This window comes from Equus caballus, chromosome 1 (assembly GCF_041296265.1).
Source record: "Equus caballus isolate H_3958 breed thoroughbred chromosome 1, TB-T2T, whole genome shotgun sequence".
NCBI lineage: Eukaryota > Metazoa > Chordata > Mammalia > Perissodactyla > Equidae > Equus > Equus caballus.
Window position 1 is genome coordinate 12,566,949 of NC_091684.1, and position 26,999 is coordinate 12,593,947.

At 48.2% G+C, this 26,999-nt stretch overlaps 1 long non-coding RNA gene across 2 annotated transcripts; it reads right to left on the reverse strand.

Annotated features, from left to right (window-relative positions):
* Positions 1–311: 311 nt before the first annotated feature.
* On the reverse strand, positions 312–24,153 carry LOC111772929 (uncharacterized). 2 transcript variants are annotated; one of them, XR_002807088.2, is made up of 4 exons: positions 20,505–20,709; positions 19,998–20,218; positions 17,389–17,566; positions 312–1,090 (listed from the first exon to the last, which is right to left on the reverse strand). It is a non-coding gene; the product is annotated as an uncharacterized lncRNA (long non-coding RNA). The 2 variants fall into 2 exon arrangements; XR_011436209.1 differs by lacking the exons at positions 312–1,090; positions 20,505–20,709 and adding an exon at positions 22,984–24,153 and having other exon boundaries at positions 14,416–17,566.
* Between the last annotated feature and the right edge of the window lie 2,846 nt (positions 24,154–26,999).

Below are 26,999 nucleotides of genomic sequence, written 5' to 3' on the forward strand. Positions count from 1 at the left end.
TTCTTTCATTTAGCATAATGTTTTCAAGGTTCATCCATTTTGTGGCGTAAATCAGTATTTCGTTCCTTCTTATGGCTCAAAAACACTTCATCATATGGATAATCCCACATTTTGTTTGTTCCTCAGCTGATGGACATTTGCTTGTTTGCACTTTTGGACCTTTATGAATAATGCTGCTATGAATATCTGCATACACCTCTGTGGGTTTTTATCCAGGGATTTTGTCACCCCCTCCCTGAGGAAACCCCAGGTTCAGGGCATGTCAGACTCAAAGAAGTGTATCTCAAAGGACTCAATCTGATCAAGAAGGTAAGAGAAAGGGAGGGCACTTCGATTTATTGAGTACATTCTATGAGCTAGATGACATACCCCAATGCTGTGTGATGCATTTTCCTTTAATAGAGGAGAAAAATTTTACAGATAAGAGAGATAAAACAATTTGCTCAAGAATACATAGCTGTTGGACTCAAAATTTGGGGGGACTTCCCTGGTATGATACTACCACGTGCAAAGATAACTCATGAACGACAGGGGTCAAGTGTCAAGTGATAGGCTAGTTCTTCAGAATTGCTGGTCAGAAAGCTGGGAGAAAGCTCTTTCTGTTAGTGTAGAAATTTGAGGCCAAGACGTTCTGTGATTTTTCTCAAAATCACACAGCTTGTAGGTGGCAGCATTGTGGTCTCCATTTGGGAGGAAGGAAAGCTGGATAGATATACCCCGAGATGTCCAGTAGAGCCTTCTGTATTTGTCAGAGCTTGCTAAGTTGTGCTGCAGTAACAAAAATCAGCTTCAATCTTGCTCGTGTTGAGAGCTGCATGGTGGCCACTGTGGCTCTGCTCCATGCTCCTTCTCGTTCTGGGACATGTGCTGAAGGAGCAGCCCACAGTCAAGACATTGTGTTCTCTTGGCAAAGGGAAAAGAACAAGAGGCAGAACCAAGCCATGTAACTGCTCTCAAAGTTGCAGAGACATGGCTTCTGTCGTATCCATTCATATTCCACCAGCCAAGGCAGGTCACATGGCCAAGCCTGGAAGTGGCAGGGAGGGATCCTCTGTGGTCACATGTCAATGAATGGGGATGTGTGGTCCTCCTACAGGGGAAAGCAGTAGATGGGAACATTAATGCAATCAACCATAGCTTCTAGAAGGCAAAGAAGTAGTTACAGTCTGTCAGCCTTAGAGAGCTGGCAAACACTCCTTCATTTAACAGATTTTTATTAAATATCCCCTAAATGCCATACACCCTACAAGGTGCTGGTGAGCAATAACAAGTATGTTTTCTGTCCTTGTGGAGTTTACAGTTGAGAGAGAAAGACCGAGATTAGTTACAGAAGTACATAAACAATGGTGGAATTCTGAGAAATGCCACAGGGGAGAGGTCTGTGGTATTATTTGTGTGTATGATGACCTAGTCAAGGGGATGTGAGGAGCCTAAAACCATGGGCACCAGCCCAGAGAGAGAACCCAGCTTCCCAGGCCGCATGGTGATGCAGCCTGACCTGGTTGTAGCCGTGGGTTTCGCTGTGACACCATTCTGTATCAGTTGCTGGGTGCCTATGAAGCTGTCCAATATAAGAGGGTAGGAATAACCAACCCCACAGGAGGGCAGGAGACCCCTTGGGCTTCATGGAGGGGAGGGGAGGGGAAAGTGATCAATGGCTGGAGGATCAAGATGGGTGATGAGTCCAAGAGGTAGCCACCAGATGCTGTGGCAATGAGGCATGGGGTTACAAGAATGTAGGAGCTTTACCATCCAGGAGCTGCCTGTCTCTGGCTAGGTGTCAGTTTTCTCATCTGCTGAACAGGTATAATAATGCACATCTGACTCAGGTGCTATTGGTGGGGGAGGGGACGAATGCGCCTCCCCTCCCTGCCCCGCAAAGATGTCTACATCCTAATCCCCAGAACCTAGGAATAGGACCTTCCATGGCAAAAGGGACTTTGCAGATACAATTAAGTTAAGGATCTTCAGATGGGAATATTATCCTAGAGGGCCTGGTGTAATCACGAGGGTTCTCAGATGAAGGAGACCGGAGGGTCGGAGTCAGAGACAGAGATGTGAGGCAAGCAGAGAGCAGGGAGATTGGAGGGACCACAAGCCAAGAAATGTGAGTGGCCTCCAGAAGCTGGAAAAGGCAGGGAAACAGATTGTCCCCTGGAACCTCCAGAAGGAGCACAACCCTGTGACACCTTGATTTTAGCTCAGTAAGACTACGCTGGACTTCCAACCTACAGAACTGTAAGATAATAAGCTTGTGTTGCTTCAAGCCCTGACATTTGTGGTAATTTGTTACATCATCAATAGCAAACGAATACACAGGTTAAAATAAGATCATGGATGTCTAAGTGCTTTGAAAAATGCTGCCTAGATGGAAATCGGAAGTGTTCATACTGCTCAGAGGCAAGGAGTGGTGAGGACAGTGCTGAACTGACACCACATCCCTGCAGATGAATTTGTCAGCTTCACTCTCCCCTCCCAGCGGAGGGGAAGACCCCAGCGGGTCAGAAGCAAGGAGCCCCACCCCTTTCCTCCAGCTCTGGAGTCTTCAGTGGTTCTCAGCCCTGGTGTCACATTAAAATCACCTGGAGAGCTTTAAAAATCTGTCGATGAGTGGGCCCCACCTTCAGAGATTCAGATTGGCTTGGTCTGTAGTGTGGTCCGGGCATCAGCATTGCTTAAACACTCCCCCAGGAGTGTCCAGAGTGCAGCCTGAGCCGGGAGCTGCTGGGCCCAGAGGGGCCAGCGCGCTGGTCTCTGGGAGAGCCGTCCCCCCTCACTTCGGGGACGCTGGTGTCCAATTTCTCCCAGCCCCTGCAGCCTGGCTGGCGTCAGCTTTGCCCACGAAGCCAGCTCCTCCCAGACAGGCAGGCTCAACCATAAATTTTAATTCAAAACTTTTCCTTTCTATTATTTTCAAATGCTTAAGGCCCTAAATGTGATGAGAAGCTTTTCTCACGTCGTGACTTGCAGAAAAGCAGAGAGCTTCTCGTAAGTTCCCCTTCGAGAAGGTGCGTCGGATTTTCGGCAGCCCCACCCCCCCATAGACATACACCTTAAACTGGTTATTCTTTGTATCTGTGGATACTGTTCTATCCAAGTGCACGGCCAGTGACTCTGCTCTGCTAAACTCTTTGTGTGGCGGCTCCTTCTCTGAGGCCAAATGGAAAGAAAATCCAGATAATCGTGGATAATGTACGTGCTGACAGGTATGGGCGCGTGACTCCACCTGTACAGGCTGCCTCGTCAGTGAGACACATGTAACTTGTTGCGGCATGAGTTACTGCTGCTCCACCTTGGCCTGAGCTCACCGGCATTCCTGGGTTGTTTTGTTTCTTGATTGTGCGCCCGACAAGACAACGTGTGTCTGAGAGGGACTGAGCCCCTTCTGATTGGCCTTCTGCCTGCAATATTGAAAACCCTAAACTAAGCCTTGCTTAGCACCTGGAGAAAATTCCTGGTTTTGTAATCGCCCTGTCCTCGGAGCGGAAGGGTCCAACTTTGAGGTCGCGTTGCCCCAGGCAGTGGCCACTCTAGGTCTAGAAACCCTCAGGGAGTCACATGGCTCTGGTGAGCTGGAGAAATCTGATCCCGTGGGTCTGGGGCGGGGCCTGAGGGTCTGCGTTTCTAACAAGCTCCCAGGGGATGCTGATGCTGCGGGTTCCTGGACCACACATTGAGTGGCAAGGCCTGGGGACTTCCGGTTGGCTCGGGATCTAGGTCCAAACCCAGCTGGAGCTTTCATGGAAAGATCCCTGGTTTATAGGCAGAAAAGCTACAGAGGCAGCCACAGGGTGCCGTGGACGGAGAGCACAGTGGTGTGACCCGTTCATGGCTGTGGCTGACAAGTAGGGTGATGTTGCTAAAAAGCAGGCAGTCGAAGAGACCTCCCTTTTCTCTTCCCTCCCTTCCAGCCTCTGCTCTGCAGCAGAGAAGCCGAAGAAACATTCCCTTGTTGGATTCCTCCCGTAGCTCCTGTAGTCTAGGCTGTCTCCTCTCATTTGCTCCGGGCACCCTGCCTCCCTCCCTCGGGTCACAATCCACCTGTCCATCCTGAGCCCCCTGCCCCATAGCCCAGTCCCTGACCCTTAATTCCCACCCTCTCTCAGGCCTGGATGCACAGACACCCTGGTCATCATCGGAGGCCCAGCCTGGCCATCCTCTCCTCTGTGTGGTCTCCCAACTTCAGCTAGAATGACTCTCAGGTTCCCTGGGCCTTGCAACACTTGTACATACTCTTCTCTGAGCCTTCCTTGTGCTATAATTGTCTCCCCTGCTGGCCTCTGAACACCTCAAAAATAGCATCCGCCAGCTATGTGGTCCACACCCAGTCAATGCCTGTTTAAAATATAAATACAGCGAGCAACTAGTCACTCTGGCTTCCTCCTGTGCACAGAAGCAATCCTTCCCTAACGATATAACAAAAAGGCAGCCTGGTTCAGAGCCACCGGAGGAGGCACAAAGGGCATCTCAGTGTGGAGAGCCGGCAGGGCAGAGATTTACAGCACTGCTCGGAAATAAGAGATAGACGGGACGTTCTCTCTCATTCACTCCAACACTCCCCCTTAGTCTTCTTTCCTCAAGAAGAAAGGCCCCCCGTGAGCCTGGCAGGTGTATACAAAGGACCGTGTGAGCGCTGAGCATCCTTTGACAAAGTTCATCCCCAAGAAGGGTCAGGCCCCGGTCCAGGGCATCCCTCTAAGGCCTCAGGGCCTGTGGTCCCTCTGAGGCCTCAGCACTTTGGTCGTGAAATAGGTTCATGTTGCCTCTGTGTCTTAGTTTCTCTGAGGTGTAAGGCAGGTCTGTGTTAAGAGTTTTGTGGGCCCAGGGCACTCAATTTGAGGAAAGCCATTTTGTGTTATATCAAACAGATTGAAATACATCCCTGGCTGACATTCAAACCCATTTTTATATAAGTACTGAAGTAGAGTGATGGCTGACTTTTAGATGTAGTATTATTATTAAATATTTTTATTAAATATTAAATCCAAGTATTCATTTCAGTTTGGATGTTTTACTCCCTCTCTTTGAGGGAGGGAGTGTGGCTTAAATTCTTCTGTGGGGTCTGGGTCCCGAGGAAGCTCAGGCCTCTTGGGCCGTGCAGACGCCCGGCTGGGGAGTGGGGGTGGGATCAGCAGCTGGGAGGCGCCCCTGTCTCCTCCTCCATTATCTTCTTGGACAAGCATCAGTGCCTAGCTAATGGCTTCTTTTTTCTGCCTCCAGGCTGGATTCTTCCTCTAAGATCCCTCTTCTCCAGGAGACAGGGCAATGAGTTCCCTTTAGGGTGGAGAAACACCTCAAGCCAGGCACTCAGCAACAGCCCAAGCCTTAACACACCAGGAAGTCATGAGGACCAAGAAATCAACTTTGGGGTTTGCTCCTTCCCTTGAGAGGGGCCCTCCAGGTGTGGTTGCACAGTTGCTTCTTTCTGATGTTGCACAAGCCCACAGCCCTTTCTAGAGGCCCCGGCTTGAGCTAGGAGGGAGTTCTGCTGTCCAGGGTGGCTCACAGCCAGGGGTCACGGCAGCCCTTATCTCTGCCATCCCTCCTGGCCCCCACGCCGGACCCCTAGTGTATGAGCCCCTTTAACCTCAGGTATCTTCAGTGCCCCGCCCCTGCCAGACGCCCCTGGAAACACACCTGCAGCCCGAAGCCTTCTGACCTGGGCTGGGCCGGGCAGGTGCACGCTCCCGCAGCCGCCGCCGCCACTCCACATTCCACGGTGCGCCTCACCTCCGGGCTGGCTCAGACAAGAAGCTCCCCCCGCCAGCCAGCTCCGGATGCACAAACAGGGGCCTCTCCCCTCCTCGCTGGGCCTAATTGCCGCCTGGATGTGAGTGTCAGGAGGGACCGAGCAGAGTGTGTTAACAAGCCAGGAGGCTCCCGCTCTGAATTCTCCGGCAGTCAGGGCTCCTGCATGGAGCGTGAGGCCGAGAAACGCAGACAGCGCAGGGACGGGAGCTAATTAAGCTGTAAGCCTTCCCCAGAGCCCCAGTTCATTTGTAATTATGCTCTCTGATCTCAGAAGCGCCGTGGGCACTCTGGGAGAGCTGAGAGAAGAAGGGGAAGCAGATGATTGAGAAGTTGATTGGGGCTTTTAGAATGGATTTTTATGAGACTGACATTTACACCTTTCTCGGAAAATGCAGCTCCCTGAAAAGAACCACAGACCGTGCCTGATTCTGCCACGTGATCGGAGGAGCTCCAATTGGCTGGCCGCAGGGGCCACTGACTTGTTTTATGTAGGTCAAGGGACCCCTGTGTGCTGGGATTTTGGAAGGCCCCCTCCTTGCTCCTGCCCCAGAAATACCCCAGCTAAGCTCATTGATGCTGAAAATCGAGTAGCGCTTTAAAATTCTAGCCTTTTGGCATCGCAAGAACCCAAACTCTGTGCTGGCCTGAACAGAACTCAGTGGAAAGGCTCTAGGACGGGACCTAATTGCTATATCCCAACCTGTATTTTTTTAAACAGTCAACAAATCAAAACACGACCTAATATTTAGACCTTATTTTTCAAATAGGCAAACTGAGGGGCCAGACGGAGTTAGTGACTTAATTCAAGGTTACACAGGCAGAATGTGGCAGAGCCAAACTTGCATCCAAGTCCTCTGGCCTCAGATCTAGCAGACTCCAGTTTATAATAAGTGGAGTAAAAGGAAAAGCTGGAAAGCAGAGGATTTGTCAAGCATGGTATTGCAGACTGGTAATGGGGAAGAATGCCCTATAGAAAGGGCTGGAGCCTGAACTTCATTCCCATTATCACCTTGGGTCATTTTTTGATTTGTTGACTGTTGGAAAAATCCAGGTTGGGGATATAGCCATGCTCGAAAGGATAAATTACAAGCAGAAACTCTCACGCCGATGCGCTTACATCTGTTAAGCTCATCCTGGTGCTGTAACGGGCCCTGCTGACAATTGACTCCGATCTGGGCTGAGCACACTCTCTCCCAGAAACTTATAAATAAACGCAGCAGCTCATCTTTGCTCAGCCTTTGAAGAAAACCAGATAATACTGGGCTCAACCCAGTGTAGGCAGTGGCTATTTCTTTTAAAAACAAAGAAGGAGACAGACAAAATTCCTGCCTGAATCCGTTCGCCCCATCCCTGTGGCCAAGCACCAGGAATTCTGCCCTGGCTGGGAAGACTCAGGCCTCAGCACTTTTCTGAGCAATGGGGACTTGGCCCGAAGTCTCTGCCTGGGATTCTGGTTCCCAGAGTGGCAGCAAGGCGTGTCGGAGGGAGCCAGCCCTCCAGAGCCTTCCAAACGTGTGGAACGAAGCGAGGAGACCTTGAGACTTTCTCTATTTTTATGACAAATTATAAAATATAACCAACTATTGCTTCATAGGATTTTAATAAAAATTTAAGAGTTAAGGAACTTAGCCCAGTGTCTGCCATAGAGTAAGCACCCCAAAACTAGTCATTATTTAAATAATACATTTCTAGTTCTAAGAGTAGCTCTCTCATTTTAAACAAATTTGGAAAACACTGAGAAGTACAAAGAACAAAAATTCACCTATAATCCAAACTCCCAGACATGGTACCTTATGGATATATCTCCTTGCAGAATTTTTTCTACCCATAGACTCAATACCGTCACATGTTGCTTAATGACAGGGATATATTCTGAGAAATGTGTCAATAGGCGATTTCATTGTTGTGTGAACACCATCTAGCGTACTTAAGCAAACCTAGATGATATAGGCTACTACACACCTAGGCTATACGGTACTAATTGTCTGGGACCACTGTCGTCCATGCACTCCATCATTGACCAAAATGTCACTATGTGGTGCATGACAGTATATCTATATCATAAACGGAATATATCAATTCAATAAATGGGCCCGTTGTATATCTATTGCCTGACTGTATTTTCACTTTACAGCATTTCATGAATTTCTTTTCATAATAACAAATATCTAATTCGTTATTTTTTGCAACTGCATAATATTCCATTATATTATAAACAACTCTTCAATGAGCATCCTTGCACATAAATATTCACTCACTTGCCTGATGATTTTCTCTGGATAATTTTCAGAAGTTGAACTCTCAGAGTTAAAGATTTTACAGATACATGGCCCAACTCCCCCAGAACGAGCATACCAATGTTTATTCATCTTGAGAACTTTTTAGGTGCTAATAACACATTGACATGAGTTGATCCTCATTATTCATGGATTCCTGGTTTGTGAATTCACAAAAAGCATTCCAAAAAGAGTTCCAGAAAGTCTCTATAGAAAATATGATTCAAATTTTTAATCTTTTAACTTTTAAGCCTCTAGTACATAGTAAGCACTCAATAAACACAGTGTGCATTGAATGAGTAGGAAACAAGTCAGAGATTGTTAGACAATTCGGACTGAATTCAGCAGAATGAATTTTTCTATTTCTTCTTTTTTTTAACCAATATCTTTCCCTGCCCTGCCTTCAGCTAGTTCCTTAGAGGCATTTTTCTGAGTCTCAAGCACCCAGCTTATATGTCCCCTCACACAAAAGCAAACTCTGGATGACACCCTTGAACTTTCACCACCCACTTAATTTGAAAGCCTTCGACAGCATTGAGAAAAGTGGTGACGTAGTATGGCTAATCGTATTTCCCAAGCTAAAAAGTAGGAAACGAGGATGTTCTCTGATTTGTAAATCTATTTATGTGGAGGAAGAATAATATTTGCAGACGAATAATATTTTGTGATACATGAAGATTATACAAAGCTCAAATTTCAGTGTCCGTAAATGATTTTATTGGAACATAGCCAGGCTCATTTGTTATCCATCGTCTATGGCTGATTTTGCCATACTGTGGTCAAGTTGAGAAGTTGCTACAGAGACCTTATGGCCCCCAAAGCCCAAAATATTTACTCTCTGGCCCCTTACAGAAAAGTTTGCCAACTTCTGGCCTGGAGGTAGGAAGGGACATTTGGTCACGGTGTACTTTTCAGTGTACGTGTGTGTGCACACAGACACTAGCAGTGCAAAAAAAAGCGGTGGCTCTCCAACTGGTTGGCTTGCTAACCCTTTTCAATCTTGAAAATCGTTGAAGACACAAAAGAGCCTTTGTTTCATGTGAGTTGTATCTACTGATATCTGCCATATTTAAAACTAAAACTATGAAACATTTAAAATATTTATTAATTCCTTTAAAATAACATAATAATACATGTTAACATATATAACACATTTTTATGAAAAACGACTATATTTTTCAAAACAAAAATTTTAGCCAAGAAGAGGGACTTTGTTTTACATTTTTGCAAATCCTTTTAAAATCTGGGTTAATGGAAGGCAGAAAGATTCTCATAATTGCTTCTGTATTCACTTCTTTGCAACATTACATGTCACACAACCTCTGGAAAACTCCACCACACATTTATGAGAGAATGAGGACAAAAAAGACAAATGACATCTTAGTGTTATTATGAAAATAGTTTTGACCTACTGGATCCTCTGAAAGTTTCTTGGGGAACCCCAGGGTTCCCTGGGCCATACTTTGAGAACTGCTGGTTTAGAAACACAAGGACATAGATGTGAAGACATTTGCAGGATAAAGCCTCTAGGAGAGGGCTGACTGAGCTGGAACAAAGAGGACCTCTACTGCCTCCCCTTCCAGCAAGGGAACCGATGCAAAAGGTTAGGACAACACAGGCCGTCCCCTCTCTTGTCACGCAAACCTGAGGGTGGGGCCAGCCGAGCAGTCCTGGCAACCAAAGGCTTGGGAGTAGCAGGAGTAGCTTCAGGAGCGGCAGTTGCTCCCCTCAGGTCCCAGCCTTTCCACGAGCCTGTCTTCCTTCCTGTTTCCTCTCCTTCCCCTCGCCCTCACCAGGAGCTGGGAGAAGAGAAGCCAGGTGACATGCCGTCCTGTGTGTCCTTGGGAAGGACCAGAGCAGTTCTCATCTGCATTTTATGTGGACGTGTCTATCTGAAATCCTTCCTTCAGCTGGAGGAGTCATCTCCCCTGAGGCCCCCTCACCTCTCATCCCTTCCCAGGGCTCCCCTCGTAGCCCTGCTGCACCAACACCTATGGCATCATTAGGGTGCAAGTGTTTTCTCTCCCAGGGAATATAAGATTCAGTCCCTTCCCGCACCTGCTTTTTATTTTTCAATTGTTGTTGCTATTCTGTCAAAACAGGACAGTCTGTTTTGTATATTGAACCTGAGCACAAAAGTAAACTGTTCTGAACAAGAAGGGGAGGTCTAGGGTGTGCTTGAAGCGTGACTAGCTCCATCACTATGGCGGACTTCTGATAAGTGTCAGTCTACATCTACTGTCTGCTCACTACGTTCCAGGTACGGCTTCAAGCACTTGAGACACAGACTCCAAGCTGTATACCCTGGTATCTGCTTTCTGCCTTTTCTTTAATTCTAGAAGTCATGGTTTGAAGCTAGTCACGTGGCCCCCCCCCAGTATAGAGACAACACTGCAAGCCTCCCTTTGACCCAGATGTGGCCATGGGACTAAGTTGTGGTCAATGAGATGTAAAGAATGAGCCCTTTGCCTCTAGTTTCTCTCTTCTCCCTGCTAGCTGAAGTGAGGATCTGATGGCTGGAGCACCAGTGACTATGTTGGGTCATGGAGTGAAAGCTGCTTGTTGAAGATGAGGGAACAAGTTAGAAGGAGCCTGGTCCCTGACACTGGGCAATCTACCAGCCTGGACTGCCTGGTTCTGGTTTTTTAAAGGAAATAACTCCCCTTCTTTTGTTTTAAGCCACTGTTTTCTGTTACAAACAGCTAAACATAATCCTAATACGGACCTTGAAGAGTTATTCCTTTTAATCCTTATAACAACTACATGACATCAAAACTTTCCATACGAGGAAACTGAGGCACCTAGAGATTAATAACTAACCCAAGGCCACACACCTGAAGCGGGATGAAACCGAGATTCTAGCCCAGCCAGTCAGAGTTCAAATCCTGTACTTTTAACAACTATATTCTTCTGCCTAATATATATAATACATATATAACATATATAAGAAAATATGTAATATATAGTACATATATATAATAATATTCTATATTATTTCTGCCTAATATTTCAATAAATGACTGGCCTTCTTCCTTTAGAGGTTGATTTTCTGGCTTCCTTCATTTACTGTTTATAAAAATCTGTTAGCATTTGATACTGGCTTCCGGAGTAGAGCCACTGAGTGGCCAACTACAAAATGGGGCAACAATACCCCTATTTATTATATTCTCAACTCTTGTGGATTTATAGGTATGTAGACACATATGCATACACGCACACACGTGTATGCACACCGATAGTTACATATCCATCTGAGAGTTAAATGCTAGGTGTCCACCTAACTCATCAGACATTGGCTTTTAGACTCTCTACATACTGATCATGATCCTGAACCCATAAATATGTCCCATAATAAACAATCATGTCAAAAATAAAATATTTATTGTGCTTCTATGGTATCCAAAGGAAATATCCTTTATTGGCCAGTAGGGTCCCATTTTTATCTTCCTTAAATCAAAAGCTGAGTGGCACTTCTTCCTGCCAGCAGAGTAGCATCTCACACGTGGGCCACTCACGTGGTGTCCTGCTTAGATAGGACCACTAAACCAGCCTTTGGTGAGAACATGGCTAGCTCACAGGCCTCTTCTTTTGCTCTAGACCTTTATACTAGTCGAGTTAGGCTAGGCTATACTATAACAACTAATTAACTCTAAAACTTTAGTGCCTTAACATAACAAAGGTTTATTCCATGCCCAGCGTAGGTTGGCCAGGGCCTGAGGAATAGTCAAGGGAGCTAGTACTCCACATAGTCACTTAAAGACCTAGGCTAATGGTGGCCCTGCATCTTGTAGCTATCCCTTTTGGAATACATGACCTCCATTATTACCATGGAAGAGGAAGAGAACACTTGGAGATCCCACTCCCAGTGCTTTATGCTGCAACCCAGAAGTAACAGGTCACTTCCTCTCACAGCCCATTGGTCAGAACTAGTAATATGGCCCCACCTATCTGCAAGAGGGCTCAGAAATATGGCAGGGGGAGCACATGATCTATAGGGAGCAGGAAATGCCTCTGACATCCTGTGTAAGCACCAACATGTCTACAACCATGAGTCCTACTGAAAACTATTCTGAGTTCTTTCCTTCGTCTTTGGTGGAGATGAGGGAAATTCAAAGCTCCAATTAATGGGAAAGCACAGATGCATAACGACTTCCATGGGCATCTATGTCCATCTAGTGACAGAATAGCTTAAAATCTTGATAAATATTTGATGGTTGAGGAGCAATTAGTCAAGTGGGGCCTGGGAACAAAAAGAGGATACTTAGTGGCCTGAAGGAGAAATAAGCCAATTGGTCCATCTGGGTCTTCCTTCCAGGCCACGAAGAAACCTGCATCAATACCTGCGCTGCCCACCTACTCCTCTGCTCTCTGTGATCCCCACCAACAAGGGTGAGAGGAAATAGATGCAGAGGTTCACAGACTTTGGAAAGAGATGAACTCGTGTATCAAGAGAAATGTACATTTTTATTTAAACCCTGAGTCTTCCAGCCTAAACTTAGACTGGAAGATTTTAAGAGGTTTTGAAGAGAAGAATCAGCTTCTCTTTTTTATGACTGGCCAATTCCAAATAGTACCTAGGGACTGAGTTGAACCAAGAGCTGGCTTATTTTTGCTCTAGTGGGTAAGTCAATCACTCAGGTATTACTTTGTGCCTCTCCTATGCCTAGGACAATGCTAAATACATTGACGGTTGCAAAAGAAAAGTGCAGTATGCTACCAGACGGTGAGATAGACTTATGGTGAAACTGCTGCATCTGTAATATCTAGTCCGGAAGAAGCTGCTCTTCTAAGCAGTCCATTTAGAAGGTTGCACACTTATTTCTGAGGTGTTGCTGAGAAGGGCTGTGGCATCCTCTTTGGGAAATGTCTTTGGGCCTCGGGTAAGGACTCATATGAACCTGACTCCATCACCATTGTAACTTCTCTTTTTCTGGTTATCCAGCAGAGTTAGCTCCCTTGTTTACTAGAGTTAGTTCTCAATACCTTTCTGTATTCTCAGAAATCAGATATACGCTCAGCAAACAGAGAGTAGCCACCCACTGAATATCTGCAAGAATGTGCTGTAGCCGTTGAAGGCAAATCCCAAAGTATATTTTAAAACTCTATGGCAGATTATATTTTCCAAAAACACCATCTCTCATCGTATTTCTCATCCTATATACTTTTCAAGAAACTTGACACTCAAGTTAATTCTCTTCCCCTTGAAACTAGGTAAGCTTCTGACTCACTTATAACCAACAGAATGCATGGAAGTGATGCCGTCTGACTTCAGTGTGAGGCCATAAAAGGCAATTCAGTTCTGCCATGTGAGTTGAGCACTCTCATCAGAGCCCTGGACCACCATGTAAGCACGCTGATGGTGCTGCGGCCGCCATGCTGTGAGGAAGCCCATACTCTCCCACGTGGAGAAAGCACATGCCTACGAGGGGTGGGAGAGTTCCAGCCGGCCTCCAGCTGCTGCAGCCCTCTCCTCTCCTAGCTCCAGCCATCATCTGACGGCAACTGCTTGAGACCCAGAACTGTTCAGTCAAGCTCTTCCTTGTTTCCTGTCCCACAGAAACTGTGAGAGAGAACAAAACGATCGTTATTTTAAGTGCTGGTAGATTTTTATTTAAGATAAAATAATTCTGGGCTTTCCAGGAAAAAAAAAAGCCCCATTTGCAGTGTTTGACTATTTCCATGGTGTAAATACTCCCATGATGGCCAAGCTTAAGCTACCCATGTGATGAACAGAATTGGGAAGAGATGCTCACAGCAGGCTCTGGCCTGCAGCGTGAGCTGGCTCCAGTACACCCCCGTATGCAGTGCCAGAGCAGACCCCAACAGAGGACAGCTCTACAGGGCCAGCTGGGGCTCCTGAGTGTGTAGTAAAGTTCCTTCCCCAGTTTATGTGATGGAGCCCAGAGCCAGCGAGCACCGGGATATGTGGAGCTCATTTGTGCTTGCCTTTGGCCAAGGTAGAGAAGGAGGCCCTTCTGGCTTCATGTAGACAGAGAACTGATTCCTCTAACCAACTCTAAAGGACCCCTAGTTTGACAGTATCTTCTCACAGTACAGAAAAACACAGCAGAGCAAGCCCCTCCCCTTCTAAGGGGTAGAGACGCAGAGGACGGTGGGAGTTAGGCAGAGCTCTTTAGGGTTTTGAAGACCTTGCTCCCCTAACTAGGCTGGGAAAACCTGCCCTAAAGGATTTGACGAGTGCAGAACAAACTTTCATACAAGAAGCCACAGGAGGGCCCGGCCGGCTTTGTGAGAACGTGGTTCCATTTCCAATGAGAGAATGTGCTCACCTCCCACCGCCTGAGAAAAATGTCTGCCCCCACCAATCACCACCAGAGTCTGCATGAGGGGGTCAGACAGAGAAGGTGGTGTTATTTTCAACAACTTGTTTTCGAACATAAATTAATATATTTTATTGTGGAAAAAAATAAATGCATCAGAGGAGAAAATAAAAATTACACCCAATGCCCATTGAAAACTTTTAGTATTGTTTTCAGTCTTTTAAAATATACAGTATGTACAGGTTTTACATCCAAAGTCTGTTCTCTTAGCATTATTTCATCTTCAATTCCCCATATCCTTAAATCTTTAAAAAAATAATAATAATGGCTGCATAATGTTCCATCATTTGGATGATAGCAACTCTGATTACTGGATATACAGGCTATCTCCCAAAATTTATAAGCAACTCCAAAAATGGAAAATCTTGTAAATGACTCTTTGTGCTCTTATCTGGCTGTAGAGCTCTTGTAGAACCAGGAAAACATAACGAAAGGATATGGCCATTTTTAAGGCTCTTGGTTAACACTATTGTTTTACCGAAAGCTTCTGCCAGTGTGACCTCCCGCTGGGAATGTGCAAGACGGCGTGTCCCACGGCAGCTCAATGGGAAAAATGAATTTTCTTTATTGGTTTGATGTATATTTTGATGAATGAATTTAAATATTTTACATGTTTGTTGAATATCTGTATTTTCGTTATTTACTTGTGTTCTTTGTCCATTTTAATATGGTTATGTTAGCACTTTTCTCATTGTTTTGCAAAATAGCCTTTCACATAAAAATAGGATTAATTCTTCACGGTATTTATCACAAACATCTTCCCAGCGTTGCTGACGTCGAGAAGTTTTAATGTTTCTGTGGTCAAACCCAATAACCTTTAACTTTTTAACTAATGTCTAAGCTTTTATATCTACAAAGTCCTTCTCTGAAATTTACCTACGTCTTCCATTTTTATGTTATTTTTGCATATAACTGTTAAATGCGTGTGGAATTTATTTTGGTATATGGGGAGAGCTGGGGATTATCTTTAATTTTTTCCACATGGTTGGTCCCAACATCATTGATTGACTAATCTCTCTTTCTTCATGGATCTTTACTATGTACTAATTTTTTATCTATATTATCTCTATTAGGTCTGTGTTTGAGGCATTCTGTTATACCCATCCATCTGTTGATGGTTTGATTTGGCTACTGAAGTTTTATAATATCTTCATTTTTCTTCTTTTCCCTCAAAGATATAATACTTTTAATATACTTCTTTCTGAAAATATTCTGGGCCTGATGAAGCAACCAGAATTTCCTTAGAAGAACATTTCAGGTTACTCCAGACCTTGTCTGTCTGTAACTGTCGTTGACCTGCAAAACCACCACTGTCTTGTCAGGATCATAGCAGATTTACAACTTTGTCCCAGGAAATTGCTCTTTTAATTTTTCCCTGCTCATCCTGGCCTTTTGCTTTGGAAGGAAAAGCAAACAAGGGCAGAATGAAGACAGAGCTTGGGTCTTGCTGGGTCACCTTCCAGGAGATTAATTTATATGGCCACCTTCTTCTCATGAAGGGCATCATTTGTCTATTGTCACTCAAAAGCAACATTTTGCATTTAGCTATGTGTACGTTGTACCCTGGCAGAGACACCCATAAACGAGACTAGTAGCTGCTCATTAAAGAACACTCAGCAAAGGGTAGGAGCTATATTTGTAACTTTATCACTAAATTATCCCGGGTATGCTACTGTCACAGCCTGGAATTCTGCCACACCATCTGTGAAATGAGGCTTCCAGACTGGACACTCTTCCAGCTCTAACACAGTGCAACTGGTTGTGGGCGGCCCCATCCAAACCTTGCAATGAAATCCTCAAACTGCTTTTGCTTCCCTGAAACCAGCATTTGCCAGAACTTTTCAATAGCTCGAAGTTCAGGCATCTTGGCATTTTCCTGGGTCTTCTTGCTTTGTGAACAGTCTTTCCAAGATCCCAGGGATAAAAGTGTCCCCAAGGTGTGAAGCAGATAAAAAGCAATCGCTGTGCAAGAGAAGAAGAAAGTTGTGGGGTATTTTCTCCCTCTTCTCATTAGTTTAACTTCTGACCGATTTAAACATTTGTTACACTTTTCCTGGAAACTTAAAAGTTTAATTTGGAATACAGTCATGGAGCGAAAATTCTGCTGAGTATATAACGCAAAAATATGGTTGCTAATGAGTGACACTGATTTAACAGGAAATAAGGAAGAAAAATACAAATTTTGGAAGAAAATAAGCAATTTCACAATGTTTCCATTTGCTCCAAATCCAACTTCATTGCTTCAAGGGGTAGCTTGGAAATTTTTCTCATGAAAGCACAGTAAATATTCCTGTAGACTGTCTACTTTCTGGCCTGGAAGAAATGGGTAGAAATGACAAATTTCCTAGAACAACTTCTGGGAAATTTGTGTTGATGGTACCTCTGATTTTAAACTCTTCATTGCTTCCTCCAGCAAAAACACACCAAATCATGCAACAACGCAAAACAGAGTAGCAAATTCCTGCTTCCTTAATTTAAAAGACTTTATCTTTTATTTCTTTGTGCTATATCCTGTGTGTGTGTGTGTTTCCGATTCATTTTGATATAGTTTAAGGAGATATCACAAAAGAATCTTTCTCTTCCCATTAGGATTTCTGATTTTACACCATTAATTGGCATTTTCAAAACACCAAGCGCTCAGTTTGAAGTCTACAAATAAAACACAAGCCCAGATGCCGCGTTTACACTTGTATGCATTTAACACTTCATAAGCAGTTCATTAAACTGATAACACTTTAAACTGTAACACTGCCTCTTTCAGACTCCCTCAGCCTGTAATTGTCCTGAGGCACCAAATGAATCCATCCTCGGCTGGGAACCACAGGAATTTACATTCCTGACGTGCGTCTCTTAATTATGGACACCTTGGTCCGGGGCTGACTCAGAGAGGGCTGGCTCGGGCCTGCACGCCCCAGTGACCGCGCACACAGGGACCGGCCAGGAGGAGCCGGGTCTCCGTCCGCGCAGGGAAACGCGCCTTAGGGCCGATGCAGGACAGCACAGGAGCAAGGCTGGCTCACCTCTTTCCTGAAACACCTCGGCTGGGTTTCAGCTCTTGGCTCTTCTCAGCAAAGTCTTTCTGACCAGACAGCAGTTTTCCAGGCGTGAATCTCGCTGGATAAAAAGGACTGGGGTGAATGTTCACGACCTTCTCCAGTTTCCTTCTGAAAGTAGCAATCCCCACTGCACGAGTTCTCTCTAGAAAACGAGAAAACGGGAGACTTGGTGCAGTCTGCACCCCATCTAGGCATAAAGCTCTAGGACGTGGGGGTGACGGTATTATTAGAGGCAGCAGGATGTCCTGGTGTCTGCCTACGCCGGCACAGTACAGGCTCAAGAACAATATAAAGGACAACAGTCCTTGGCTATTCTCAGCGTGCCAGACACAGTGCAAGCTCTGCATACATTTCATTCAAATCCACCACAATCCCATGAAGCAAGGTACAGGGCGGATACTGTTCCTCTTTTGCGGATGGTGACGCCGAGGTTCGCCTAGCCTGAGTCAACAGGGATGATGATGATGGATCCTGCAGTGTCTGAACACAGGGCGCGGTGCTAAGCGAGCCCTTCTAGCACCATCTCGTTCAATCCTACCAACTGAACAGAACCATTATTATCCCCATTTTGCAAAAGAGAAAAGGGAGGTAGAAAGGCAGCGACACAATTAGAATTCAAGTCTATCTGGCTCTCATGACAGGATGCTTGGCCTCTATGCTATGGTCCCCTCTGAAGACTTGGGGTGAGCACAGCGAGTTAGAGGGTCTCAGAGCCCGCCTCCTGGGGTTTCACCCCGAGGGCAGCAACGACCCGGCCCCTCTGCCCCTCCTGCTGAGCCTGGGCCCAGGAGCCCGGCGTTCCCATGCCTCCCGCCCTGCCCTGGGGATGATTTCCAGCCCCAAGGAACTGATGGGTACGGAAGGGTAATTGAGGGGCAACTCAATTGATGGGTAACTGACTGGCTGCTGATTAACCTCAGGGGGCTCAAGAGAGGCCCGAGGCGGTCCGCAAGCGCCCTTCCCTGGGCCGAAGCCCCACGGAGGCTCGGAGCTAGGATCCGAACCCCAACTTCCGGGCCTGGAATCCGGGCGGGGAGCCCAAAATGAGTGCGCGCAGGGGGACCCGCAGCGCCTCCGCGGCCGGGCGCACAGTGCCATCGCGCGGCCGGAGCGAGCAGCGCATCCGGGGCCGCCGACTCCGACCTTCGCCAGGACCAGGGTGAGTCGGGCAACTGCGGTGGATGGGGAGGGACTGCTATGTCCTTTAGGGAACATCCCTTGGTCTCCAGCTCTGGGCGCTGGCGGCCCGTGTGGCTGCAGCAGCAAAGGGAATGGCCCGGTGGGGTCCTACTTGGCCGAGACTCTTTGGTCAGCCCTGAAGTCTCAGTTGGGGATGCAAGGCCCCCAGCCTCCCACTGGGGCAGCGGGTTTGTGGCGGAGAAAGGAGCTCAGGTGGCAAAGGGTTCCGGGAACCTTCTGCTCCTTTGGGGGTACATAGGTCCCTGCACCCGGACAAGGTCATATCAAGGCTCATGCCACCATGCATTCATTTGTTTTATGGCTCATTCAGTAGGTCAGTCAGCAGGACAGTGATAAGCATTTACTATGTGCTAGGACCCGAGATAGGTGCTGATGATACAGAAGAAGACAAAAGGGAGCTTGGGGTGCAGTGGGCTCTTTCCCAGTCGGGTGAAGCTCCTGGGTCCCTTCTCAGAGTGTTTCAGGACACACACAAAAAATAAGATACACAGAATTACAAAGCAGCCAACTATACTGAAATGCAGTCATCAAAGTGTTTAATTGTCAGATAGTCATGTTTTTTGTTAATATATGATGTAACAAGATGTGCAGACCAGTATATTAACCACCCTTTCAAATAGTGATGAGCACAGATGATATTTCCAGGTAATGGTACCAAGTGCAAGGCAGGGTGAAAACAGCCATGATTGCTGTTGGTGACAGAGTCACAGGCACTGCTAATGCACTGTGACGTGTTGCCTATATTCATGACTGAAGAAAACGTTAGATTTCAGTTAGAAGTTAGTGAAAAGGTTGTGAATGCTTCCCCATCCAAGTTCACGGAGCGCCTGGATTTTATGCACAGAGCGCTTGGTTAAGAAGCTGGGAGGTGAGCAGATAATAAGTAAATAGACAAAGGGGGTAGGGACCATTCCAAATGCTTTGCAGGAAATCACCAGGGTGATTCTGACAATACAATCAGGAGGGGCCTGTGTCAGACGGGAAGTGGGGAAGGCCTGGAGATGTGTGCTGTTGAAAAGTCTCATACAGAGGTAGGAAATGGGCACCGCTGGGCCCAGTTTAGCCCATAAACCTGTGTGCACAGTCTGAAAATTTGCCTCTCATAGGCAGGACCTGTATTGGCCCTTTGACCTCAGTGCCCCCCCCCCCCCCCCCCCCACTTCTTAAGCCTGGTCAGACTTATTTACATTCCTGCCTGTGTCCTGAAGGCCCTGATGTGCAAAGTTGCAGCCCAGCCGTGGCACCAGCGATCTGCTCTCTGGAACTGAACCCCTTAGAGTTTAACCTGAGAGAAAGCTCAGTGTCTCTGAGTCCTGTTTGGGAGCCAGGCTCCTTATGGCTTGGAGAGCGCCGAACCTTCGGTCTCTACCCACCTTTCGGTCAAGCTGGATTCCCCAGGCCCCCAGGCTAGCGGGTCTGGGACACCTCAGGTCTCATCCACCGGCGCCCCCTCCAGCAGCAGCACCACAGCCGGCGTTCTGGGGGTGGTCGGTCGGCGAGCCAGGGCCGGGTCAGGGGCGGCCTTTGGGGTCGGGTCTGAACCAGCGTGGCAAGCTTGCGGGCTGATGTCAGGGCTGGCACCGGCAGAGAACAACTTTGTTGACAAGAAGATTAATTAGACAAATGTAATGCCGTCAGTTTGTACACCCCCCCCCCCCCCCACTCCTGGGGGTCAGCTCTAGTCAAGCTTTTGCTGGAGACTTTTTTCATCTTTTTAAAAGAAAGCTTAATCCCCTAGCAAGGCAGCCAGAAAACAATTCATGGCATGCCAGAGAGCAAGTACCTACAAGCAGATTCGCAAGGGCGGCTTCCCGCCAACCCCGGGCCCCTACGGGCGCGGCCTAGGAGCCCCCGGGCCTCTTCCTTCTGCCTGCACAGACCTGGCCCCAGGAAGCGTGTTGAGCCCTGAATCCTCCCTCAGGTGGGAGGACGCCCCGTTTGTGAGCTCTCTTGGTCTCTCTTCCTGTCTGCCTTTCATGGGCCAGCGTCCCTGGAGAGGGGCTGGCAGCCAGCCGCGCTGGGTCTTCGGGGCTCGGGGGCTTCCGCCACCTACACCTTCCCTCGTTTCAAATGCCCTTTTTCTCCAACAGGCGCCTGCCCCATTGTCCCATTGTGAGAAGTGGCCTCATTCATCACCCAACAAAGATTCATTGAGCCTGTTATTTGCCAGCAACACTGGGGATGGAGGGGTGATCTCGGTTCATCAGGCCCTTGCCTCGGCTGAGGGACCTTATATTCTAGAGGGGGAGACACAGCGATGAGTAAAATAAATATACGAATGAGCTAGTTTGTGCCCGTGGTAAAGGCCAAAAGGAGCTAAGTGAGGGGATGTGGTGGAGAGGGCCTGGAAGGGGCAACCATTTTGGAAAGGGCGCCGCTGAGGAGATGAAATTGCAGTTGAGACCCGAAGAGGGAGAGAAGCTACCTGGGGAGAGCTGGCTTTTTCTTGGCTGCAGGAGACAGGGGTCCGACGGTGTCAAGGGAGGGAACACTCTGAAGATATTTGTTGGTTGGATGAGTAAAAAAATGTTTCCAAGTTGTGCTTCTCACACTTCAGTGCGCATTAGAATATTCTGGGGGACTTGTTAAAATGCAGATTCCCGGCTCCCCGATTCAGAAGGGGTGGTGTGAGGCCTAGAAAGCTGTGTTTTAACGGCCCTCCCCTCCCTTGCACCCACCCCCACCCTGTCCTCTGACGGAGATGCTGCTACAGTTGGTGCTGGCCTGCCCGCGGAGCCCCAGCCCCGGAGCCCCTGCCGCGGCCCAGCTGGCAGCCACGGCGGCAGCCCTCGCCTTCAGCCTGAGCCGCGGTCGCCCCGCAGCCCATCTCCAAGCAGCCTGCTCCGTCCTGGATTCCGCCATCTCTGTCCCAGCACGCCTCCCTGAGGTTCCAGAAAGCCCTCCGAGTCAGGCTATGGATACCCAATGCTAGTGTAGCATCCACAGGCCCACCGGGGCTTTTCACGACCCAGGCCCTCAACTCCCACACGGCCCGCGGCGCAGGCCTGGCCTGGGAGAGGCCCTCATCCCCGGCCCACCACAGCCAAGGAGCCTGAGCACACCCAAGGCTCCAGGGCCCAGACGTCTTCTTGGAAGTGGCAGGTGGATCTGGACTTCTCGTTAAGGGGTCTCTGAACGCCTCCTAGGGCTAGGGGTGGGGATGGATGGCCACTCAACTGCCCTGTCCAACTGTGGCCCTTTGAGGAGTGGAGCAGGGCGGTCAGCACTGAGCACTGGGTCTTCCAAGGGCAGGAGGAGTGGCGTTGCTGCCCCTGAGGCAGTCCCGTCTGAGCCCCGGGCAGGAAGGGGCGGGACTCCTCTGCCTCCTGGGCCCCTGCTGTCTATAGGGTGACGAGTCCCTGGGCTGGGATGTGGGGACCCGGTTCCTGCATCCTGTCCTTCCAGAGTTCATCCTGGGAACCTGGAGCCCTGAACCAACTCCAGGTCTGTGTGGGCCTCTCTCCCTGGGTCCATTCTCCTCTGGGTGACAGTGCAGCTGGATGTGTAGGTAGCGGGGATGGGGTTGTGGACAGAACCTGGGCACATGAGGCTGGTGTGTGGGCACAGGAGGCTGGTGCGTATGCACATGTGTGCACTCACTCATGTGCACAAGGCCCCTCCCAGCCCAATAAAGAACTGGGGGTGGACCTCGAAGGGGATGGGCCACAGTCCTGCTCCCTGCACTGCCACGTTCTGACAGGCAACTCCTGAGATTTCTAAATTCAAAGCTGGCCTTCCAGATCACAAGGAAGACATATTTATCAAGGTGGAAAAAATAACACGTTTATCTGACAACTTGTTATTTTGATTAATAACTTTTTAGTAATAGACACAAAGTATGGAGCCTCCAAAATGTTAGGAAGCACAGAGACTGTGGGAGGAAGTTACCAGAACCAAGGAATATGCCTCATGGTGGTGGGGGAGCAGGATTCTGAGCCCAGAGATGGGAACTTCCAGTGTTGGCCACGCCCCTTGTCTTGTCTCCACTGTGACTTGACCTTCACACAACGATCCTCCAGGTGTGGTTGGGGGACACCAGCCTGAGTTTCATGGGGGCGTGTTTAACACGCAGATCCTGGGGCCACCCCCCTAGGCCTGATGAATGGGGTCCTGGGGGTGGGTCTTGGGAAGCTGCATCTTTTGCCTCCCTTCCCACCCCCCGTAGATGTTTGGGGACCCTGGGGTGAAATATTTGCAGGGCACCCCTTTGCCAGCTGCACATGGAGGGTGCTCTAGGCTCATGGGGCCCGGCTTGGAAACCTCTCCTGTCCTTGACCTACCCACGAGTCCCTGGGCCTCGCCCGGAGCCCCCAGAGCCCACCCTGCGTGATTCTCCTCTAGGAGCGAATGTGAACTTACAACAGGATAGAGTGATAGGCCTGTGCATTATCCTAAGCCTGCCGCCAACGTGTGACCATGGCCATTTCTTCCCTCTCCAGGCCTCAGTTTCCCTGTGTGCAGAAGGGCCATAAAGGAGATTCAGAAGTATCTGACTCTAATAAACGTCCACGTAAGGCATCAGTTCACTTCTCCTAGTCACGAAAGAGAGTGCACATGGATTAGGAGATTTCCTGTTCTTTTGGCTGATGGTTTTTGGAGCGCTGAGTTGCCAGAGAGATGTCGTTCAAACAGAAGACAGTTCAGTGAATATGCAGTTCAGTGGCGTGGTTAAACAGCCGGACTAAACCCCATTTCCCAGTCTCTGCTGCCCTCTGCTGCCCAGCACTGGCTGGGACGTGCCGATGCAAAGTCTGGTGCTGGGCGTCGCTGAACCACGTTCTAGGGGTTCTCTCTTTACCCGCAGGGAACCTGAGGCTCAGAGTGGACAGTGATTTCCTCTAGGCCACACAGCAAGTCAGCAGGGCTGCTGCCTCCCCATCAGCCCGGCAGAGTCCTCGGGCTCACCGATCCTCCTGGCGCCCGGACCGGCAGCATCAGCAGCCCCTGGGAACAGGCTAGAAAGGCAGCTTCCTGGGCCCCACCTCGACCTCCTGCATCGGAAACTGTGGGTGGGGCTCAGCTCCCAGCATTTTAGGACACGCTCCAGGGGATTCACGAAGCACACTCCAGATGAGAATGGTTGCTGTCTCTTTGGAAGTAGAATTCCGGAGGAGGAATAGACCTTTTCTTCTTTTTTCTTTTTTAATCATATTGTGCATCTTTAAAATAAAAATAACACATGGGAAAATGCATAGATTTGACTCTTTTGTTTTCAGTTCCTGTCTGGGAAGATCAGTGCTGTGAGAACGTCTGGATTCCCGGAGCACACGGTGGCTTCTGCAGAGAACAGGACTCCTCAGGGACAGATGGAAGTGTTCTCTGATCTGGGTGATGCGTGCCCCCTCCGATGAGTGACAGCCTCCGCTGTCGAGCAGGATATGTGCGTTTCAGCAAGACGCGTCTGATGGCAGACGTCATCGGGCAGGCATGTGGACTTCCTGAGACAGTCCTGATTTGAATTCATGCATTCATGCGTTCACTCGTTTAGCAACTGTCTATCAAGCACCAACTGTGGGTTCTACAGACTGTGCTCACTGTTCAGCCTGCGTTCCCCAACTTGCTGATGCAGCCCGCTGGGGAAGGCAGATAATAGACCGGAAATTGCACATAAAAGGCATTAGCTGAAATTAATTAGTTGATGACTACATAAGCACTATGACGAGGATATTCTGGCTGCTCTGATGGGCTGGAGGGCACAGCCTAGGGAGAGGGAGGATCATAAACCAGGGTAGTGACACATCCTATGAAGGAGGTGGCCCTGAGCGCTCTGGGAGAGAGGACACCTCAAACTCCACTTTCCCAGGAGGTCAGAGATGGGTGGGCTGAGTCTGTTTATAATTAGAATTAAACATGGCTTTTAGTATTTTCTTATGAGACAATTTTGTTGTTGAAATTTTAGGAAATATGCATTGTACACATAAGATAAACATTTTTAACCACCTGTAATCCCAGCATGTAGACGTAGCCACTGACAAGAGTTGGCTGTAGAGTCTTCTGAATTTTTTATGTCAATATATGGGATAGTACATAATATATACTGCACTAGCTATCATGCTATATATTGGTTGGTAATTTGCTTTTTACGTGAACACTGTAGCATGAGTATTTTTTCTTTCTGCCCTCTCTTCATCTGTGAGTACCACTCTGCCAGTACCCGGCTGTGCCAGGGGCATTCAGGGCTCAATTCATCCCAGTATCTGTCAGGTTGTCCCCTGCCCATCCCCACCCCCCAGTGGACCCTGAACTTGTCAGATCACTGGAAGGGATTTTTCTTATTGAAAGTACGGTCACTTTAAGAAGACAGTGGCAGTGTTCTGGGGCTCACTGTGTGGAAAATCCTTACACGCTTTCAGATATAAGGATGCCCCAACGGCCAGGAGAGCATAAAATTGCGATCTGGGGGCTCCAGGCAGGAGGAGGGGAGAGCAGAGGGGACCCTGCATGGGAGAGACTGGGAGAAGAGCGTCTGGGGGACAGAGGGGAGGAGGGGCTGTCACCCCGGGAAAGCAGAGCCAGAGCTGGCTGGAGCCTAGGAGGGGAGCAGGGGAGGGGCTGAGGGGCACTTATGGGGCCGACATCTGGAACAAGGACCAAAGTCTCCTCTCCACAGGCTGTGCCAGTCAGCAGCAGAGCCATGTGCCAGTCCTGTGCCCTGGACCAGGCAGGGTCCTGGGACTCAACATCTGGAGGCAACAGAGCCTTCCACCAAGGTTCTGGTGACAACAAGGCAGGAGTGAGGGAGGGAGGATAATGGGTTCCAGTGCAAGGGCCTGCTCAAAGCAGCATGGGGGCATTAGCTGGGAGAGCAGGGGACGTGTGAAGAACGAGGGCACACAGGGAAGTCTGGGAACAGGAGAAAACTCAGAAAACCAACCTACGTGTGTGCACTGCACTTCACAGTTTACTAGCTGCTTGCAGAATTTTGCATTTCATCAGCATCAACATCACTATCACTATCATTAAAAGTGGGAAAATTCAGATTGCATAGCAGAGAGCTCTATCCAGCCAGCAAGTTGGCTGATCAGCCAGCTCTCAGCCATGACGGCTGAGGCACGTCAGCTCTCTGTCACTGTCACTGATCGGCCAGGAGAAGGGGAAGCAGGAACTCAGTCCTGACCGCACACTGAAATCGCCTGGGGCCCTGTGCCAGCCTCAGATGCTGAGACCGCAACTCTGGATACTCCAACTAAACAAGGCTGTGTGGTTATATCATTTTTTAAAACTTTGCATACACAATTCAGGTGACCAGGAATGGGGCAGAAACATCCAGGAGGTGATTCCAGCAGCCCAGGTGTGTCCAGGGTGGGTCCCGGGTGGTGCAGTGAGACCAAGGTGCTCCAAAGTGGAGAACATCTTTTAGCTTTCTTTGTGTATTAACACAGTGAAGCTAAAAAATGAAGTGAGATGCTGATACTTTCTTATTTTTATGGTTATGGAAACCACAGACTTTTGGCTCAAAGATGTGTTTGGTTTGACTTGCACTGGATTTTTTTTTTTAATCGAGCCAATGTTGAAAAATTGGGATATTTCATGCAGTTATTTGGACTTTTGAAAGATCAGAAGATCTGACGTTCAGGGCCTGAATTTTTCCGTGCCAACAGTCAGCTGGCGCTGAGTAGCTGCTACTGCTTTTCCTTCCTGAGCCCGGAGCCCCGGGACCGTCTACACGGGGTGGACTTGAGCACTGCACCCTGACTGTCTCACTCACACTGTGACTGCCCCACCCTTGCTGGCCCTTGACTTTCTGATTTGTTTGCCTGTGGACTTCAGTCATCTGTAAAAGAAGAAGTTTTGGTCCATCTGAACCTAATCTGAATTAAAATCAAGCAAGACAAGTCAAATTGCTCTGGTGTGCAACACCAGAAATGTGTGTCCATTTCGTTCTAGTCCCCGAACCAGCCAACTGGTAAAAAATACCATAAGACCGTATGTTTTCATTTTTTAAATGTTGTAACCACAAGCATGTCTCGAAAAACAGCCTGTTGAGCTGTGGCCCTCAGCATCATGAGTCGCTCCCAAGTTCCCTGTTACATACTCTGTTTGTTCCTCAGCGCCCTAGTGGAAGGTAAGCATTACGGAAACCGATGGAAGATTTGACTATGACTTGCTTTCCCTTGCTGAATTGGGAGGACACTGCCTTATCTGGCAGTTACAGTGGAGCCTGCTGCCGTCAGCAGACCATGCAGGTAAGGCACCAGGGCAACTGAAGTCTTACCTCCTTCTTTGAGAAGTCTCCCCAAACATTTTGTTCTTGGATTTAAAAGTGGTGACTGAGAGGCTGAGACTGTAAGTGGAGGTTTCAGGAGACAGAAGGGGGTTGGGGGACCCTGGAAGGCATGGCACACTCTAAAAACAAGAGTGAACCGGACATAGAC